Genomic DNA, 18,551 nt, shown 5'->3' with positions numbered 1-18,551 from the left:
GGTAGTTTCTGTTTGTTTCAGTGAGTTTACCATTTTGTGTCTTTTATTTCGTAATTCTTCCAGGTAGTTTTTGTTTGTTTCCAGTGAGTTTACCATTTTGTGTCTTTTAGTAATTTTCCAGGTATTTGTTTCCAGTGAGTTTACCATTTTGTGTCTGTTATTTCGTAATTCTTCCAGGTAGTTTCTGTTTGTTTCAGTGAGTTTACCATTTTGTGTCTGTTATTTCGTAATTCTTCCAGGTAGTTTCTGTTTGTTTCCAGTGAGTTTACCATTTTGTGTCTGTTATTTCTGTTTGTAATTCTTCCAGGTAGTTTCTGTTTCTGTTTGTTCCAGTGAGTTTACCATTTTGTGTCTTTTATTTCGTAATTCTTCCAGGTAGTTTCTGTTTGTTTCCAGTGAGTTTACCATTTTGTGTCTGTTATTTCGTCATTCTTCCAGGTAGTTTCTGTTTGTTTCCAGTGAGTTTACCATTTTGTGTCTGTTATTTCGTAATTCTTCCAGGTAGTTTCTGTTTGTTTCCAGTGAGTTTACCATTTTTTGTGTTTCTGTTTGTTTTGAGTTTATTTTTTCTGTTATTTCGTAATTCTTCCAGGTAGTTTCTGTTTGTTTCAGTGAGTTTACCATTTTGTGTCTTTATTTTGTAATTCTTCCAGGTAGTTTCTGTTTGTTTCCAGTGAGTTTACCATTTTGTGTCTGTTATTTCGTAATTCTTCCAGGTAGTTTCTGTTTGTTTCCAGTGAGTTTACCATTTTGTGTCTTTTATTTTTCCAGGTAGTTTCTGTTTGTTTCCATTTTGTGTCTTTAGTTTCAGGTAGTTTCTGTTTGTTTCCAGTGAGTTTACCATTTTGTGTCTGTTATTTTGTAATTCTTCCAGGTAGTTTCTGTTTGTTTTGAGTTTACCATTTTGTGTCTATTATTTTAATTCTTCCAGGTAGTTTCTGTTTTGTTTCCAGTGAGTTTACCATTTTGTGTCTGTTATTTCGTCATTCTTCCAGGTAGTTTCTGTTTGTTTCCAGTGAGTTTACCATTTTGTGTCTTTTTTAATTCTTCCAAGTAGTTTCTGTTTTGTTTCCAGTGTAGTTTCATTTTGTGTCTTTATTTTGTCATTCTTCCAGTTTCTGTTTGTTTCCAGTGAGTTTACCATTTTGTGTCTTTTATTCTTCCAGGTAGTTTCTGTTTGTTTCAGTGAGTTTACCATTTTGTGTAGTTTCAGGTAGTTTTTGTTTGTTTCCAGTGAGTTTACCATTTTGTGTCTGTTATTTTGTCATTCTTCCAGGTAGTTTCTGTTTGTTTCCATTGAGTTTACCATTTTGTGACTTATTTCGTAAGTCTTCCAAGTAGTTTTTGTTTCTTTCCAGTGAGTTTACCATTTTGTGTCTTTTATTTCGTAATTCTTCCAGGTAGTTTCTGTTTGTTTCCAGTGAGTTTACCATTTTGTGTCTGTTATTTCGTAATTCTTCCAGGTAGTTTCTGTTTGTTTCCAGTGAGTTTACCATTTTGTGTCTTTTATGTCTGTTATTTACCATTTGTGTCTGTTATTCTTCCAGGTAGTTTCTGTTTGTTTCAGTGAGTTTACCATTTTGTGTCTGTTATTTCGTAATTCTTCCAGGTAGTTTCTGTTTGTTTCCAGTGAGTTTACCATTTTGTGTCTGTTATTTCGTAATTCTTCCAGGTAGTTTCTGTTTGTTTCCAGTGAGTTTACCATTTTGTGTCTGTTATTTCGTAATTCTTCCAGGTAGTTTCTGTTTGTTTCCAGTGAGTTTGTGTCTGTTTTTGTTTCCAGGTAGTTTCTGTTTGTTTCAGTGAGTTTACCATTTTGTGTCTGTTATTTCGTAATTCTTCCAGGTAGTTTCTGTTTGTTTCCAGTGAGTTTACCATTTTGTGTCTGTTAGTAATTCTTCCAGGTAGTTTCTGTTTGTTTCAGTGAGTTTACCATTTTGTGTCTGTTATTCGTAATTCTTCAGGTAGTTTTCTGTTTGTTTTGAGTTTACCATTTTTTGTGTCTGTTATTTCCCAAATCTTCAGGTAGTTTCTGTTTTGTTTCAGTGAGTTTACCATTTTGTGTCTTTCTTCCAGGTAGTGAGTTTACCATTTTGTGTCTTTTATTTCGTCATTCTTCCAGGTAGTTTCTGTTTGTTTCCAGTGAGTTTACCATTTTTTGTGTCTGTTTTTATTTCAGTGAGTTTACCATTTTGTGTCTGTTAATTCTTCCAGGTAGTTTCTGTTTGTTTCCAGTGAGTTTACCATTTTGTGTCTGTTTTGTAATTCTTCCAGGTAGTTTCTGTTTGTTTCCAGTGAGTTTACCATTTTTGTCTTTTATTTCGTCATTCTTCCAGGTAGTTTCTGTTTGTTTCCAGTGAGTTTACCATTTTGTGTCTGTTATTTTGTCATTCTTCCAGGTAGTTTCTGTTTGTTTCCAGTGAGTTTACCATTTTGTGTCTGTTATTTCGTAATTCTTCCAGGTAGTTTCTGTTTGTTTCCAGTGAGTTTACCATTTTGTGTCTGTTATTTCGTCATTCTTCCAGGTAGTTTTGTTTGTTTCCAGTGTTTACCAGTTTACCAGGTAGTTTTTGTTTCATTTTTTCAGTTAGTTTTATTTTGTGTCTGTTATTTGTAATTCTTCCAGGTAGTTTCTGTTTGTTTTGAGTTTACCATTTGTGTCTGTTATTTCGTCATTATCTTCCAAGTAGTTTCTGTTTGTTTCCAGTGAGTTTACCATTTTGTGTCTGTTATTTCGTCAGTTTTTTTTCTTTCTTCCAGGTAGTTTCTGTTTTGTTTCCAGTGAGTTTACATTTTGTGTCATTTTCAGGTGTTTCTGTTTGTTTTAGTTTACCATTTTTTGTGTCTGTTAATTCTTCCAGGTAGTTTCTGTTTGTTTCCAGTGAGTTTACCATTTTGTGTCTGTTATTTCGTCATTCTTCCAGGTAGTTTCTGTTTGTTTCCAGTGAGTTTACCATTTTGTGTCTGTTATTTCGTTAATTCTTCCAGGTAGTTTCTGTTTGTTTTCAGTGAGTTTACCATTTTGTGTCTGTTATTTCATTTAATTCTTCCAGGTAGTTTCTGTTTGTTTCCAGTGAGTTTACCATTTTGTGTCTGTTATTTCGTCATTATTCCAGGTAGTTTCTGTTTGTTTCCAGTGAGTTTACCATTTTGTGTCTGTTATTTTGTTCCAGGTAGTTTCTTTTTGTTTTTCAGTGAGTTTACCAGTTATTTTATTCTTCCCTGTTTTTTCCAGTGAGTTTCTGTCTGTTATTTCGTAATTCTTCCAGGTAGTTTCTGTTTGTTTCCAGTGAGTTTACCATTTTGTGTCTGTTATTTCGTAATTCTTCAGGTATTTTCTAATTTTCAAGTAACCATTTCATTTTTCTGTTTTCCAGTAGTTTCTGTTTGTTTCAGTGAGTTTACCATTTTGTGTCTGTAATTTTCAAGTGTTTGTTGTTTTTCCAGTGAGTTTACCATTTTGTGTCTGTTATTTCGCATTCAGGTAGTTTCCAGGTAGTTTCTGTTTGTTTCCAGTGAGTTTACCATTTTGTGTCTGTTATTTTGTAATTCTTCCAGGTAGTTTCTGTTTGTTTCCAGTGAGTTTACCATTTTGTGTCTGTTATACCGTCATCCTTCCAGGTAGTTTCTGTTTGTTTCCAGTGAGTTTACCATTTTGTGTCTGTTATTTCGTCATTCTTCCAGGTAGTTTCTGTTTGTTTCCAGTGAGTTTACCATTTTGTGTCTGTTATTTCGTAATTCTTCCAGGTAGTTTCTGTTTGTTTCCAGTGAGTTTACCATTTTGTGTCTGTTATTTCGTCATTCTTTTAGTTTCTGTTTGTTTCAGTGAGTTTACCATTTTGTGTCTGTTATTTCGTAATTCTTCCAGGTAGTTTCTGTTTGTTTTCAGTGAGTTTACCATTTTGTGTCTGTTATTTCGTCGTCATTCTTCCAGGTAGTTTCTGTTTGTTTCAGTGAGTTTACCATTTTGTGTCTGTTATTTTCGTAATTCTTCCAGGTAGTTTCTGTTTGTTTCAGTGAGTTTACCATTTTGTGTCTGTTATTTCCGTAATTCTTCCAGGTAGTTTCTGTTTGTTTCCAGTGAGTTTACCATTTTGTGTCTGTTATTTCGTCATTCTTCCAGGTAGTTTCTGTTTGTTTCCAGTGAGTTTACCATTTTGTGTCTGTTATTTCGTAATTCTTCCAGGTAGTTTCTGTTTGTTTCAGTGAGTTTACCATTTTGTGTCTGTTATTTCGTCATTCTTTAGTAGTTTCTAGTGAGTTTACCATTTTGTGTCTGTTATTTCGTAATTCTTCCAGGTAGTTTCTGTTTGTTTCCAGTACCATGTTTTCTTTTAGTTACCATTTTGTTTATTCTTCCAGGTAGTTTTGTTTGTTTCAGTGAGTTTACCATTTTGTGTCTGTAATTCTTCCAGGTAGTTTCTGTTTTTGTTTCCAGTGAGTTTACCATTTTGTGTCTTTTATTTCGTAATTCTTCCAGGTAGTTTCTGTTTGTTTCCAGTGAGTTTACCATTTTGTGTCTGTTATTTCGTAATTCTTCAGGTAGTTTTGTTTTTGTTTCCAGTGAGTTTACCATTTTGTGTCTGTTATTTCGTCATTCTTCCAGGTAGTTTCTGTTTGTTTCCAGTGAGTTTACCATTTTGTGTCTGTTATTTCGTCATTCTTCCAGGTAGTTTCTGTTTGTTTCCAGTGAGTTTACCATTTTTTGTCTGCTATTTCGTCTTTCTTCCAGGTAGTTTCTGTTTGTTTCAGTGAGTTTACCATTTTGTGTCTGTTATTTCGTAATTCTTCCAGGTAGTTTCTGTTTGTTTCCAGTGAGTTTACCATTTTGTGTCTTTTATTTTTTCTGTTATTTCATTCTTCCAGGTAGTTTCTGTTTGTTTCCAGTGAGTTTACCATTTTGTGTCTAATTCTTTAGTTTCTGTTTGTTTCATGAGTCTACCAGGTTAGTTTCTGTTTTGTTTTTCCAGTGAGTTTACCATTTTGTGTCTGTTATTTCGTAATTCTTCCAGGTAGTTTTTGTTTGTTTCAGTGAGTTTACCATTTTGTGTCTGTTATTTCGTAATTCTTCCAGGTAGTTTCTGTTTGTTTCAGTGAGTTTACCATTTTGTGTCTGTTATTTCCAATGAGTTTCAATTCTTCCAGGTAGTTTCTGTTTGTTTCCAGTGAGTTTACCATTTTGTGTCTGTTATTTGTTCCAGGTAGTTTCTGTTTGTTTTCCAGTTTACCATTTTGTAGTTTCAGGTAGTTTCTGTTTGTTTCCAGTGAGTTTACCATTTTGTGTCTGTTATTTCGTAATTCTTTAGTTTCTGTTTGTTTCCAGTGAGTTTACCATTTTGTGTCTTTTATTTCGTAATTCTTCCAGGTAGTTTCTGTTTGTTTTCCAGTGAGTTTACCATTTTGTGTCTTTTATTTCGTAATTCTTCCAGGTAGTTTCTGTTTGTTTCCAGTGAGTTTACCATTTTGTGTCTGTTATTTTGTAATTCTTCCAGGTAGTTTCTGTTTTGTTTCCAGTGAGTTTACCATTTTGTGTCTGTTATTTCGTCATTCTTCCAGGTAGTTTTTGTTTGTTTGTTTACCATTTTTGTGAGTTTACCATTCTTTTGTTTGTTTCAGTGAGTTTACCATTTTTTTTTAATTCTTCCAGGTAGTTTCTGTTTTGTTTGTTTCCATTTGAGTTTACCATTTTCCAGGTAGTGTCTGTTTGTTTCGTTTAATTCTTCCAGGTAGTTTCTGTTTGTTTCCAGTGAGTTTACATTTGTGTCTGTTATTTTGTAATTCTTCCAGGTAGTTTCTGTTTGTTTCCAGTGAGTTTACCATTTTGTGTCTGTTATTTCGTCATTCTTCCAGGTAGTTTCTGTTTGTTTCCAGTGAGTTTACCATTTTGTGTCTGTTATTTTGTAATTCTTCCAGGTAGTTTCTGTTTGTTTCCAGTGAGTTTACCATTTTGTGTCTGTTATTTGTAATTCTTCCAGGTAGTTTCTGTTTGTTTTTGAGTTTACCATTTTGTGTCTGTTATTTCTTTCCAGTTAATCTGTTTGTTTTTTGAGTTTACCATTTTTGTCTGTTATTTTGTCATCCTTCCAGGTAGTTTCTGTTTGTTTCAGTGAGTTTACCATTTTGTGTCTGTTATTTCGTCATTCTTCCAGGTAGTTTCTGTTTGTTTCAGTGAGTTTATTTTTTCCAATATTTTCCAGGTAGTTTCTGTTTGTTTATTTACCATTTTGTGTCTGTTATTTCGTCATTCTTCCAGGTAGTTTGTGTTTGTTTTTCCAGTGAGTTTACCATTTGTGTCTGTTTTTTGTCATTCTTCCAGGTAGTTTCTGTTTGTTTGTTTACCATTTTGTGTCTGTTATTACCATTTTCCAGGTAGTTTCTATTTGTTTCATTGAGTTTACCATTTTTGTCTGTTATTTCGTAATTCTTCCAGGTAGTTTCTGTTTGTTTCAGTGAGTTTACCATTTTGTGTCTGTTATTTCGTAATTCTTCCAGGTAGTTTCTGTTTGTTTCAGTGAGTTTACTATTTTCTGTCTGTTATTTTGTAATTCTTGTTTCTGTTTTGTTGAGTTTTCCATTTTGTGTCTATTATTTCGTAATTCTTCCAGGTAGTTTATGTTTGTTTCAGTGAGTTTACCATTTTTGTCTGTTATTTTGTAATTCTTCCAGGTAGTTTCTGTTTGTTTCAGTGAGTTTACCATTTTGTGTCTGTTATTTCGTCATTCTTCCAGGTAGTTTCTGTTTGTTTCCAGTGAGTTTACCATTTTGTGTCTTTTATTTCTGTCATTCTTCCAGGTAGTTTCTGTTTGTTTCCATTGAGTTTACCATTTTTGTGTTTGTTATTCCGTAGTTCTTCCAGGTAGTTTCTGTTTGTTTTCAGTGAGTTTACCATTCTGTGTCTGTTATTTTGTAATTCTTCCAGGCAGTTTCTGTTTGTTTCAGTGAGTTTACCATTTTGTGTCTGTTATTTCGTCATTCTTCCAGGTAGTTTCTGTTTGTTTCATTGAGTTTACCATTTTGTTTTGTTTGTTTCTGTTATTTCTGTCAATTCTTCCAGGTAGTTTCTGTTTGTTTCCAGTGAGTTTACCATTTTGTGTCTGTTATTTCGTCATTCTTCCAGGTAGTTTCTGTTTGTTTCAGTGAGTTTACCATTTTGTGTCTGTTATTTCAATAATTCTTCCAGGTAGTTTCTGTTTGTTTCCAGTGAGTTTACCATTTTGTGTCTGTTATTTTCATTCTTCCAGGTAGTTTCTGCTTGTTTCAGTGAGTTTACCATTTTGTGTCTGTTATTTCGTCATTCTTCCAGGTAGTTTCTGTTTGTTCCAGTGAGTTTACCATTTTGTGTCTGTTATTTTCGTTTCTTTGTCTTCCAGGTAGTTTCTATTTGTTTCCAGTTCTGTTTTGAGAGTTTTCCATTTTGTGTTTATTTTTTGTTTCCAGGTAGTTTCTGTTTGTTTCAGTTTACCATTTTGTGTCTGTTATTTTGTAATTCTTCCAGGCAGTTTCTGTTTGTTTCCCAGTGAGTTTACCATTTGTTTTCTGTTATTTTGTCATTCTTCCAGGTAGTTTCTGTTTGTTTCAGTGAGTTTACCATTTTGTGTCTGTTATTTTGTCTCTTCCAGGTAGTTTCTGTTTGTTTCCAGTGAGTTTTCATTTGTGTCTGTTATTTTCATTTCTTCCAGGTAGTTTCTATTTGTTTCCAGTGAGTTTACCATTTTGTCTGTTATTTTCATTCTTCCAGGTAGTTTCTGTTTGTTTCCAGTGAGTTTACCATTTTGTGTCTGTTATACCGTCATCCTTCCAGGTAGTTTGTGTTTGTTTCAGTGAGTTTACCATTTTGTGTCTGTTATTTCGTCATTTTTCCAGGTAGTTTCTGTTTGTTTCCATTGAGTTTACCATTTTGTGTCTGTTATTTACCATTTTGTGTCTGTTAATTCTGTCATTCTTCCAGGTAGTTTCTGTTTGTTTCCATTGAGTTTACCATTTTGTGTTTGTTATTTCGTCATTCTTCCAGGTAGTTTCTGTTTGTTTGCAGTGAGTTTACCATTTTGTCTGTTATTCCGTAATTCTTCAGGTAGTTTCTGTTTGTTTCAATGAGTTTACCATTTTGTGTCTGTTATTTTGTCATTCTTCCAGGTAGTTTCTGTTTGTTTCTGTTGAGTTTACCATTTTGTGTCTGTTATTTCGTCATTCTTCCAGGTAGTTTCTGTTTGTTTCCATTGAGTTTACCATTTTGTGTCTGTTATTTCGTCATTCTTCCAGGTAGTTTCTGTTTGTTTCCAGTGAGTTTACCATTTTGTGTCTGTTATTTCGTCATTCTTCCAGGTAGTTTCTGTTTTGTTTCAGTGAGTTTACCATTTTGTGTCTGTTATACCGTCATTCTTCCAGGAGGTTTCTGTTTGTTTCATTGATTTTACCATTTTGTGTCTGTTATTTCGTCATTCTTTCAGGTAGTTTTGTGTTTTGTTTTCCATTGAGTTTACCATTTTGTGTCTGTTATTTTCGTCATTCTTCCAGGTAGTTTCTGTTTGTTTCATTGAGTTACCATTTTGTGTCTGTTATTCCGTAATTCTTCCAGGTAGTTTTTGTTTGTTTCCAGTGAGTTTACCATTTTGTGTCTGTTATTTCGTCATTCTTCCAGGTAGTTTCTTGCTTGTTTCCATTGAGTTTACCATTTTGTGTCTGTTATTTTGTCATTCTTCCAGGTAGTTTTTGCTCCTTTGCAGTTGTTTACCATTTTGTGTCTGTTATTTCGTCATTCTTCCAGGTAGTTTGTTTTGTTTCCATTGAGTTTACCATTTTGTGTCTGTTATTCTGTCATTCTTCCAGGTAGTTTCTGTTTGTTTGTTTCCAGTGAGTTATTTTACCATTCTGTTTGTCTGTTATTTTAGCAATTTTTCCAGGTAGTTTTTGCTTGTTTCCAGTAAGTTTACCATTTGTGTCTGTTATTTGTCATTCTTCCAGGTAGTTCTGTTTGTTTCCAGTGAGTTTACCATTTTGTGTCTGTTATTTCGTCATTCTTCCAGGTAGTTTTCTGTTTGTTTCCAATTGAGTTTACCATTTTTGTCTGTTATTTCGTCTCTTTCTTCCAGGTGGTTTCTATTTGAGTTTACCAATGTTTGGTTTACCATTTTGTTTGTCTGTTTATTTTTTCAATATCCTTCCAGGTAGTTTCTGTTTGTTTCCATTGAGTTTTCATTTTGTGTCTGTTATTTCGTCATCCTTCCAGGTAGTTTGTGTTTGTTTCCAGTGAGTTTACCATTTTGTGTCTGTTATTTCGTCATCCTTCCAGGTAGTTTCTGTTTGTTTCCAGTGAGTTTACCATTTTGTGTCTGCTATTTCGTCTTTCTTCCAGGTAGTTTCTATTTGTTTCCATTGAGTTTACCATTTTGTGTTTATTATTTCGTAGTTCTTCCAGGTAGTTTCTGTTTGTTTCCAGTGAGTTTACCATTCTGTGTCTGTTATTTTGTAATTCTTCCAGGAAGTTTCTGTTTGTTTTCAGTGAGTTTACCATTTTGTGTCTGTTATTTTGTAATTCTTCCAAGTAGTTTCTGTTGTTTTGAGTTTCCATTTTGTGTCTGAGTTTTCCATTTTGTCTGTTATTTTCTTCCAGTGAGTTTACCATTTTGTGTCTGTTATTTCGTCAATTCTTCCAGGTAGTTTCTGTTTGTTTCCAGTGAGTTTACCATTTTGTGTCTGTTATTTCGTCATTCTTCCAGGTAGTTTCTGTTTGTTTCAGTGAGTTTACCATTTTGTGTCTGTTATTTCGTAATTCTTCCAGGTAGTTTCTGTTTGTTTCAGTGAGTTTACCATTTTGTGAGTTTAACCAGTTTCTGTTTGTTTCAGTGAGTTTACCATTTTGTGTCTGTTATTTCGTAATTCTTCCAGGTAGTTTTTGTTCCTTTGCAGTGAGTTTACCATTTTGTGTCTGTTATTTCGTCATTCTTCCAGGTAGTTTCTGTTAGTTTCCATTGAGTTTACCATTTTGTGTCTGTTATTTCGTCGTTCTTCCAGGTAGTTTCTGTTTGTTTCCATTAAGTTTACCATTTTGTGTCTGTTATTTCGTCATTCTTCCAGTTAGTTTCTGTTTGTTTCCATTGAGTTTACCATTTTTGTCTGTTAATTCGTCATTCTTCCAGGTAGTTTCTGTTTGTTTCCATTGAGTTTACCATTTTGGTGGTAACAGACTGTTTCGTCATTCTTCCAGGTAGTTTCTCATTTTGTTTCCAGTGAGTTTACCATTTTGTGTCTGTTGTTCAAGTAATTCTTCCAGGTAGTTTCTGTTTGTTTCATTGAGTTTACCATTTTGTCTGTTATTTTGTCATTCTTCCAGGTAGTTTCTGTTTGTTTCTGTTGAGTTTACCATTTTATTGTCTGTTATTTCGTCATTCTTCAGGTAGTTTCTGTTTGTTCCATTGAGTTTTCATTTTGTGTCTGTTATTTCGTCATTCTTCCAGGTAGTTTCTGTTTGTTTCCATTAGGTTTACCATTTTGTGTCTGTTATTTCGTCATTCTTCCAGTAGTTTCTGTTTGTTTTTCAGTTTACCATTTTGTGTCTGTTATTTTGTCATTCTTCCAGGTATTTTCTGTTTTGTTTCCATTGAGTTTACCATTTTTTGTGTCTGTTATTTCGTCATTCTTCCAGGTAGTTTCTGTTTGTTTCCATTGAGTTTACCATTTTGAGTCTTTTATTTCGTCATTCCTTCCAGGTAGTTTCTGTTTGTTTTCAGTGAGTTTACCATTTTTGTGTGTGTGTTATTTCGTAATTCTTCCAGGTAGTTTTGCTTGTTTCAGTGAGTTTACCAGTCTTTATTTCGTAATTCTTTCCAGGTAGTTTCTGTTTGTTTCAGTGAGTTTACCATTTTGTGTCTGTTATTTCGTAATTCTTCCAGGTAGTTTCTGTTTGTTTCAGTGAGTTTACCATTTTGTGTCTGTTATTTCGTCATTCTTCCAGGTAGTTTCTGTTTGTTTTTTGTTTACCATTTTGTGTCTGTTGAGTTTAGTTTCTGTTTGTTTGTGAGTTTACCATTTTGTGTATGTTATTCGTAATTCTTCCAGGTAGTTTCTGTTTGTTTCCAGTGAGTTTACCATTTGTGTCTGTTATTTTCATTCTTCCAGGTAGTTTCTGTTTGTTTCCAGTGAGTTTACCATTTTGTGTCTGTTATTTTGTCATTCTTCCAGGTAGTTTCTGTTTGTTTACCAGTGAGTAATTCTTTACCATTTTGTGTCTTTTATTTCGTAATTCTTCCAGTTAGTTTCTGTTTACCATTTTGTTTCAGTGAGTTTACCATTTTGTGTCTGTTATTTGTCTGTAATTCTTCCAGGTAGTTTCTGTTTGTTTCCAGTGAGTTTACCATTTTGTGTCTGTTATTTTGTCATTCTTCCAGGTAGTTTCTGTTTGTTTTCAGTGAGTTTACCATTTTGTGTCTGTTATTTCGTCATTCTTCCAGGTAGTTTCTGTTTGTTTTCAGTGAGTTTTACCATTCTTTGTGTTTTTGTTTTGTTTAATTCTTCCAGGTAGTTTCTGTTTGTTTCCAGTGAGTTTTACCATTTTGTGTCTTTTATTTCGTAATTCTTCCAGGTAGTTTCTGTTTGTTTCCAGTGAGTTTACCATTTTGTTTCTGTTATTTCGTCATTCTTCCAGGTAGTTTCTGTAGTTTTGTTTCAGTGAGTTTACCATTTTGTGTCTGTTATTTTGTAATTCTTCCAAGTAGTTTCTGTTTGTTTCCAGTAAGTTTACCATTTTGTGTCTGTTAGTCATTCTTAGTTTCTGTTTGTTTCAGTGAGTTTACCATTTTGTGTCTGTTATTTCGCAATTCTTCCAGGTAGTTTCTGTTTGTTTCCAGTGAGTTTACCATTTTGTGTCTGTTATTTTCGTCATTCTTCCAGGTAGTTTCTGTTTGTTTCCAGTGAGTTTACCATTTTGTGTCTGTTATTTCGTCATTCTTCCAGGTAGTTTCTGTTTGTTTTGAGTTTACCATTTTGTGTCTGTTAGTCATTCTTCCAGGTAGTTTCTATTTGTTTCAGTGAGTTTACCATTTTGTGTCTATTATTTCGTAATTCTTCCAGGTAGTTTCTGTTTGTTGAGTTTACCATTTTGTGTCTGTTAGTTTACCAGGTAGTTTCTGTTTGTGTTTCATTTGTGTCTGTTATTTCGTAATTCTTCCAGGTAGTTTCTGTTTGTTTTGAGTTACCAGTCATTCTTCCTAGTTTTTGTGTCTGTTATTTCGTAATTCTTCCAGGTAGTTTCTGTTTGTTTCCATTGAGTTTACCATTTTGTGTCTGTTATTTTGTAATTCTTCCAGGTAGTTTCTGTTTGTTTCCAGTGAGTTTACCATTTTGTGTCTGTTATTTCGTCATTCTTTCCAGGTAGTTTCTGTTTGTTTCCAGTGAGTTTACCATTTTGTGTCTGTTATTTGTAATTCTTCCAGTGGTAGTTTTCTGTTGTTTTTGTTTACCATTTTGTGTCTTTTATTTTGTTTACCATTTTTGTTTTGTTTACAGTGAGTTTTATTTTTGTGTCTGGGTTTATTTCAAATCCTTCCAGGTAGTTTCTGTTTGTTTCAGTGAGTTTACCATTTTTGTCTGTTATTTCGTGCAATTCTTCCAGGTAGTTTCTGTTTGTTTTCGTGAGCTTCCACTAGTTTCTGTTTGTTTACCATTTTGTGCACCATCTTTTTCTGTTATTTCGTCATTCTTCCAGGTAGTTTTTGTTTGTTTCAGTGAGTTTACCATTTTGTGTCTGTTGTTTATTCTAGTTCTGTTTGTTTCCATTGGGTTTACCATTTTGTGTCCTGTTTTTTAGTAATTTCTGTTTGTTTTCAGTGAGTTTACCATTTTGTGTCTGTTATTTTGTAATTCTTCCAGGTAGTTTCTGTTTGTTTCCAGTGAGTTTACCATTTTGTCTGTTATTTCGTAATTCTTCAGGAAGTTTCTGTTTGTTTCATTGAGTTTACCATTTTGTGTCTGTTATTTCGTCATTCTTCCAGGTAGTTTCTGTTTGTTTCAGTGAGTTTACCATTTTGTGTCTGTTATTTGTCATTCTTCCAGGTAGTTTCTGTTTGTTTTGAGTTTACCATTTTTTGTCTGTTATTTCGTCATTCTACCAGGTAGTTTCTGTTTGTTTCTGAGTTTACCATTTTTCTGTTATTATAATTCTTCCAGGTAGTTTCTGTTTGTTTTGAGTTTACCATTTGTGTCTTTTATTTCGTTTCTTCCATAGTTTGTTTGTTTCAGTGAGTTTACCATTTTGTGTCTGTTATTTTTGTCATTCTTCCAGGTAGTTTCTGTTTGTTTTTCCAATGAGGTTACCATTTTGTGTCTATTATTTCGTCATTCTTCCAGGTAGTTTCTGTTTGTTTTCCAGTAAGTTTACCATTTTGTGTCTGTTTGTTCAGGTAGTTTCGCTTGTAATTCTTCCAGGTAGTTTTTGTTTGTTTGCCAGTGAGTTTACCATTTTGTGTCTGTTATTTCGTCATTCTTCCAGGTAGTTTCTGTTTGTTTCCAGTGAGTTTACCATTTTGTGTCTGTTATTTCGTCATTCTTCCAGGTAGTTTCTGTTTGTTTCCATTGGTTTACCATTTTGTGTCTGTTATTTCGTCATTCTTCCATGTAGTTTTCTGTTTGTTTTTCAGTAAGTTTACCATTTTGTGTCTGTTTCACCATCTTCCTTAGTAATTCTTCCAGTTATTTCGTCATTCTTCAGGTAGTTTCTGTTTGTTCCAATGAGTTTACCATTTGTGTCTGTTATTTCAATTCTTCCAGGTAGTTTCTGTTTGTTTTTCCATTGGGTTTACCATTTTGTGTCTGTTTTTCGTCATTCTTCCAGGTAGTTTCTGTTTGTTTCTGTTACCATTTTGTGTCATTCATCCTTCAGGTAGTTTTCTGTTTGTTTCCATTGAGTTTACCATTTTGTGTTTGTTATTTTGTAATTCTTCAGGTAGTTTTTCTGTTTGTTTCCATTTTGTGTCTGGGTTTAGTTCTGTTTGTTTCCATTTTTGTGTCTGTCATTCTTCTTAGTTTCTGTTTTTGTTTCAGTGAGTTTACCATTTGTGTCTGTTATTTCGTCATTCTTCCAGGTAGTTTCTGTTTGTTTCCAGTGAGTTTACCATTTTGTGTCTTATTTCATGGTCTTCCAGGTTAGTTTCTGTTTGTTTCCAGTGATTTCATTTTGTCTGTTATTTCGTCATTCTTCCAGGTAGTTTCTGTTTTGTTTCCAGTGAGTTTACCATTTTGTATCTTTTATTTCGTCATTCTTCCAAGTAGTTTCTGTTTGTTTCCAGTGGTTTACCATTTTGTGTCTGTTATTTCGTCATTCTTCAGGTAGTTTCTGTTTGTTTCAGTGAGTTTACCATTTTGTGTCTGTTATTTCGTAATTCTTCAGGTAGTTTCTGTTTGTTTCCAGTGAGTTTACCATTTGTGTCTATTATTTCGTCATTCTTCCAGGTAGTTTCTGTTTGTTTCAGTGAGTTTACCATTTTGTGTCTGTTATTTTGTAATTCTTCCAGGTAGTTTCTGTTTGTTTCAGTGAGTTTACCATTTGTGTCTGTTATTTTGTAATTCTTCCAGGTAGTTTCTGTTTTGTTTCCAGTGAGTTTACCATTTTGTGTCTTTTATTTCTGTTTGTCATTCTTTCCAGGTAGTTTCTGTTTGTTTCCAGTGAGTTTACCATTTTGTGTCTGTTTTATTTCGTAATTCTTCCAGGTAGTTTCTGTTTGTTTCCAGTGAGTTTACCATTTTGTGTCTATTATTTCAATTCTTCCAGGTAGTTTCTGTTTGTTTCAGTGAGTTTACCATTTTGTGTCTGTTATTTAGTCAATATCCTTCCAGGTAGTTTCTGTTTGTTTCCAGTGAGTTTACCATTTTGTGTCTGTTATTTCGTAATTCTTTCCAGGTAGTTTCTGTTTGTTTTGAGTTTACCATTTTGTGTCTGTTATTTTATTCTTCCAGGTAGTTTCTGTTTGTTTCCAGTGAGTTTACCATTTTGTGTCTGTTATTTCATAATTCTTCCAGGTAGTTTCTGTTTGTTTCCAGTGAGTTTACCATTTTGTGTCTGTTATTTCGTCATTCTTCCAGGTAGTTTCTGTTTGGTAGTTTACCTGTCTTGTTATTTGTTTCCAGGTAGTTTCTGTTTGTTTTCAGTGAGTTTACCATTTGTGTCTGTTATTTCGTCATTCTTCCAGGTAGTTTCTGTTTTGTTTCCAGTGAGTTTACCATTTTGTGTCTGTTATTTCGTCATTCTTCCAGGTAGTTTCTGTTTGTTTCCAGTGAGTTTACCATTTTGTGTCTGTTATTTCCGTCATTCTTCCAGGTAGTTCTGTTTGTTTCCAGTGAGTTTACCATTTTGTGTCTGTTATTTCGTAATTCTTCCAGGTAGTTTCTGTTTGTTTCCAGTGAGTTTACCATTTTGTGTCTGTTATTTACCGTAATTCTTCCAGGTAGTTTCTGTTTGTTTTTGAGTTTACCATTTTTGTGTCTTTAGTTTAATTCTTCCAGGTAGTTTCTGTTTTTGTGAGTTTTCCAGTGAGTTTACCATTTTGTGTCTGTTTGTTTTGTAATACCATTTTGTCAGGTAGTTTCTGTTTTTGTTTCCAGTGAGTTTACCATTTTGTGTCTGTAATTCTTCGGGTTTCTTATTTCATTCTTGTTTACCATTCTTCTTCCAGGTAGTTTCTGTTTGTTTCCAGTGAGTTTACCATTTTTCCATTTTGTGTCTGTTATTTCGTCATTCTTACCATTTTGGTCTGTTAAGTTTCTTGTAGTTTCTGTTTGTTTCAGTGAGTTTACCATTTTGTGTCTGTTATTTCGTCATTCTTCCAGGTAGTTTCTGTTTGTTTCCAGTGAGTTTACCATTTTGTGTCTGTTATTTCGTAATTCTTCCAGGTAGTTTCTGTTTTGTTTCCAATGAGTTTACCATTTTGTGTCTGTTATTTTGTCATTCTTCCAGGTAGTTTCAAGTTTACCATTTTGTGTCTGTTATTTCGTCAATTCTTCCAGGTAGTTTCTGTTTGTTTCCAGTGAGTTTACCATTTTGTGTCTGTTTTTCGTCATTCTTCCAGGTAGTTTCTGTTTGTTTCCAGTGAGTTTACCATTTTGTGTCTGTTATTTCGTCATTCTTCCAGGTAGTTTCTGTTTGTTCCAGTGAGTTTACCATTTTGTGTCTGTTATAATTCTTCAGGTAGTTTCTTCCATTTGTGTCTGTTAGTAATTCTTCTGTTTTGTTTTTGTTCCAGTGAGTTTACCATTTTGTGTCTTTTCGTCATTCTTCCAGGTAGTTTCTGTTTGTTTCAGTGAGTTTACCATTTTGTCTGTTATTTCGTAATTCTTCCAGGTAGTTTCTGTTTGTTTTCAGTGAGTTTACCATTTTGTGTCTGTTATTTCGTAATTCTTCCAGGTAGTTTCTGTTTGTTTCAGTGAGTTTACCATTTTTTGTGTCTTTTATTTGTAATTATTCCAGGTAGTTTCTGTTTGTTTCCAGTGAGTTTACCATTTTGTGTCTGTTATTTCATAATTCTTCCAGGTAGTTTCTGTTTGTTTCCAGTGAGTTTACCATTTTGTGTCTGTTATTTCATCAATTCTTCCAGGTAGTTTCTTTCTTGTTTCCAGTGAGTTTACCATTTGTGTCTGTTATTTCATCTTCTTCCAGTAGTTTCTGTTTGTTTCAGTGAGTTTACCATTTTTGTGTCTGTTATTTCGCTAATTCTTCCAGGTAGTGAGTTTACCATTTTGTGTCTTTATTTAAATCTTCCAGTTTCTGTTTGTTTACCATTTTGTGTCTGTTATTTTGTAATTCTTCCAGGTAGTTTCTGTTTGTTTCCAGTGAGTTTACCATTTTGTGTCTGTTATTTCGTCATTCTTCCAGGTAGTTTCTGTTTGTTTCAGTTAGTCTACCATTTGTGTCTTATTTCGTCATTCTTCCAGGTAGTTTCTGTTTGTTTCAAGTAGTTTACCATTTTGTGTCTGTTTTATTTCTTTCCAGGTAGTTTCTTCCAGGTAGTTCTTTTTTTTGTTTCCAGGTAGTTTGAGTTTACCATTTTGTGTCTGTTATTTCGTAATTCTTCCAGGTAGTTTCTGTTTGTTTCAGTGAGTTTACCATTTTGTGTCTGTTATTTTGTAATTCTTCCAGGTAGTTTCCTGTTTGTTTCTGAGTTTACCATTTTGTGTCTGTTATTTTGTTTCCAGTTTCTGTTTGAGTTTACCATTTTGTGTCTTTTATTTCGTAATTCTTCCAGTTAATTCTTGTTTTGTCAGTGAGTTTACCATTTTTGTCTATTATTTTGTATTCTTCAAGTATCTGTTTGTTTCCAGGTAGTTTCATTTGTTTCAGTGAGTTTACCATTTTGTGTTTCTGTTATTTGTTTCCAGGTAGTTTACCATTTTGTGGCCGTTATTTCATCTGTTAATTCTTCAGGTAGTTTCTGTTGTTTCCAGTGAGTTTACCATTTGTGTCTTTTATTTCAATGCATTCTTAGTTTCTGTTTGTTTCCAGTGAGTTTACCATTTTGTGTCTTATTTCGTCATTCTTCCAGGTAGTTTCTGTTTTGTTTCCAGTGAGTTTACCATTTGTGTTTATTTCGTCATCCTTCCAGGTAGTTTCTGTTTTTGTTTTAGTTTACCATTTTGTGTCTTTTATTTCCTAATTCTTCCAGGTAGTTTTGTTTGTTTCCATTGAGTTTATCATTTTGTGAGTTTCATTCTTCAGGTAGTTTCTGTTTGTTTCAGTGAGTTTACCATTCTGTGTCTGTTATTTCGTAATTTTTCCAGGTAGTTTCTGTTTGTTTCCAGTGAGTTTTCATTTTCTGTCTGTTATTTTGTAATTTTTGTAGTTTTCTGTTTGTTTCAACCAGGTATTATTGTAGGTTACCATTTTGTGTCTGTTATTTTGTAATTTTCCAGGTAGTTTCTGTTTGTTTTCAGTGAGTTTACCATTTTGTGTCTGTTATTTCGTCATTCTTCCAGGTAGTTTCTGTTTGTTTCAGTGAGTTTACCATTTTTGTGTCTGTTATTTTGTAATTCTTCCAGGGTAGTTTCTGTTTGTTTCCAGTGAGTTTATTATTTTGTGTCTTTAGTTTATTTTCGAGTTTAATTCTGTGTCTGTTTTGTTTCCAGGTAGTTTCTGTTTACCATTTTGTGTCTCTTAAGAGTATCCTTCCAGGTAGTTTTGTTTTGTCTGAGTTTACCATTTGTCTGTTATTTCCGTCAATTCTTCCAGAGTAGTTTTGTTTGTTTCAGTGAGTTTACCATTTTGTGTCTTTTATTTCGTCATTCTTCCAGGTAGTTTCTGTTTGTTTCAGTGAGTTTATCATTTTGTGTCTGTTATTTCAATTCTTCCAGGTAGTTTCTGTTTGTTTCCAGTGAGTTTACCATTTTGTGTCTGTTATTTTATTTCCAGGTAGTTTTAATTCTTCCAAGTAGTTTTTGTTGTTGTTCCAGTGAGTTTACCATTTTGTGTCTGTTATTCCTTAATTCTTCCAGTAGTTTCTATTTGTTTCCATTGAGTTTCCTGTTTTTTTGTTTCCAGTTTGAGTTTACCATTTCTGTCTGTTATTTCTGTA

General features: G+C 33.5%; 1 protein-coding gene across 1 annotated transcript in view; it reads left to right on the top strand.

Annotated features, from left to right (window-relative positions):
- The window catches only part of LOC136831341 (bone morphogenetic protein 10-like), a 212,561-nt gene that overhangs the window by 106,239 nt on the left and 87,771 nt on the right, over positions 1 to 18,551 (top strand). The window lies entirely within an intron of this gene.

The sequence above is a fragment of the Macrobrachium rosenbergii genome, chromosome 48 (assembly GCF_040412425.1).
Source record: "Macrobrachium rosenbergii isolate ZJJX-2024 chromosome 48, ASM4041242v1, whole genome shotgun sequence".
Taxonomy (NCBI): Eukaryota; Metazoa; Arthropoda; class Malacostraca; order Decapoda; family Palaemonidae; genus Macrobrachium; species Macrobrachium rosenbergii.
This window is presented reverse-complemented; position numbering and strand designations above follow the sequence as displayed.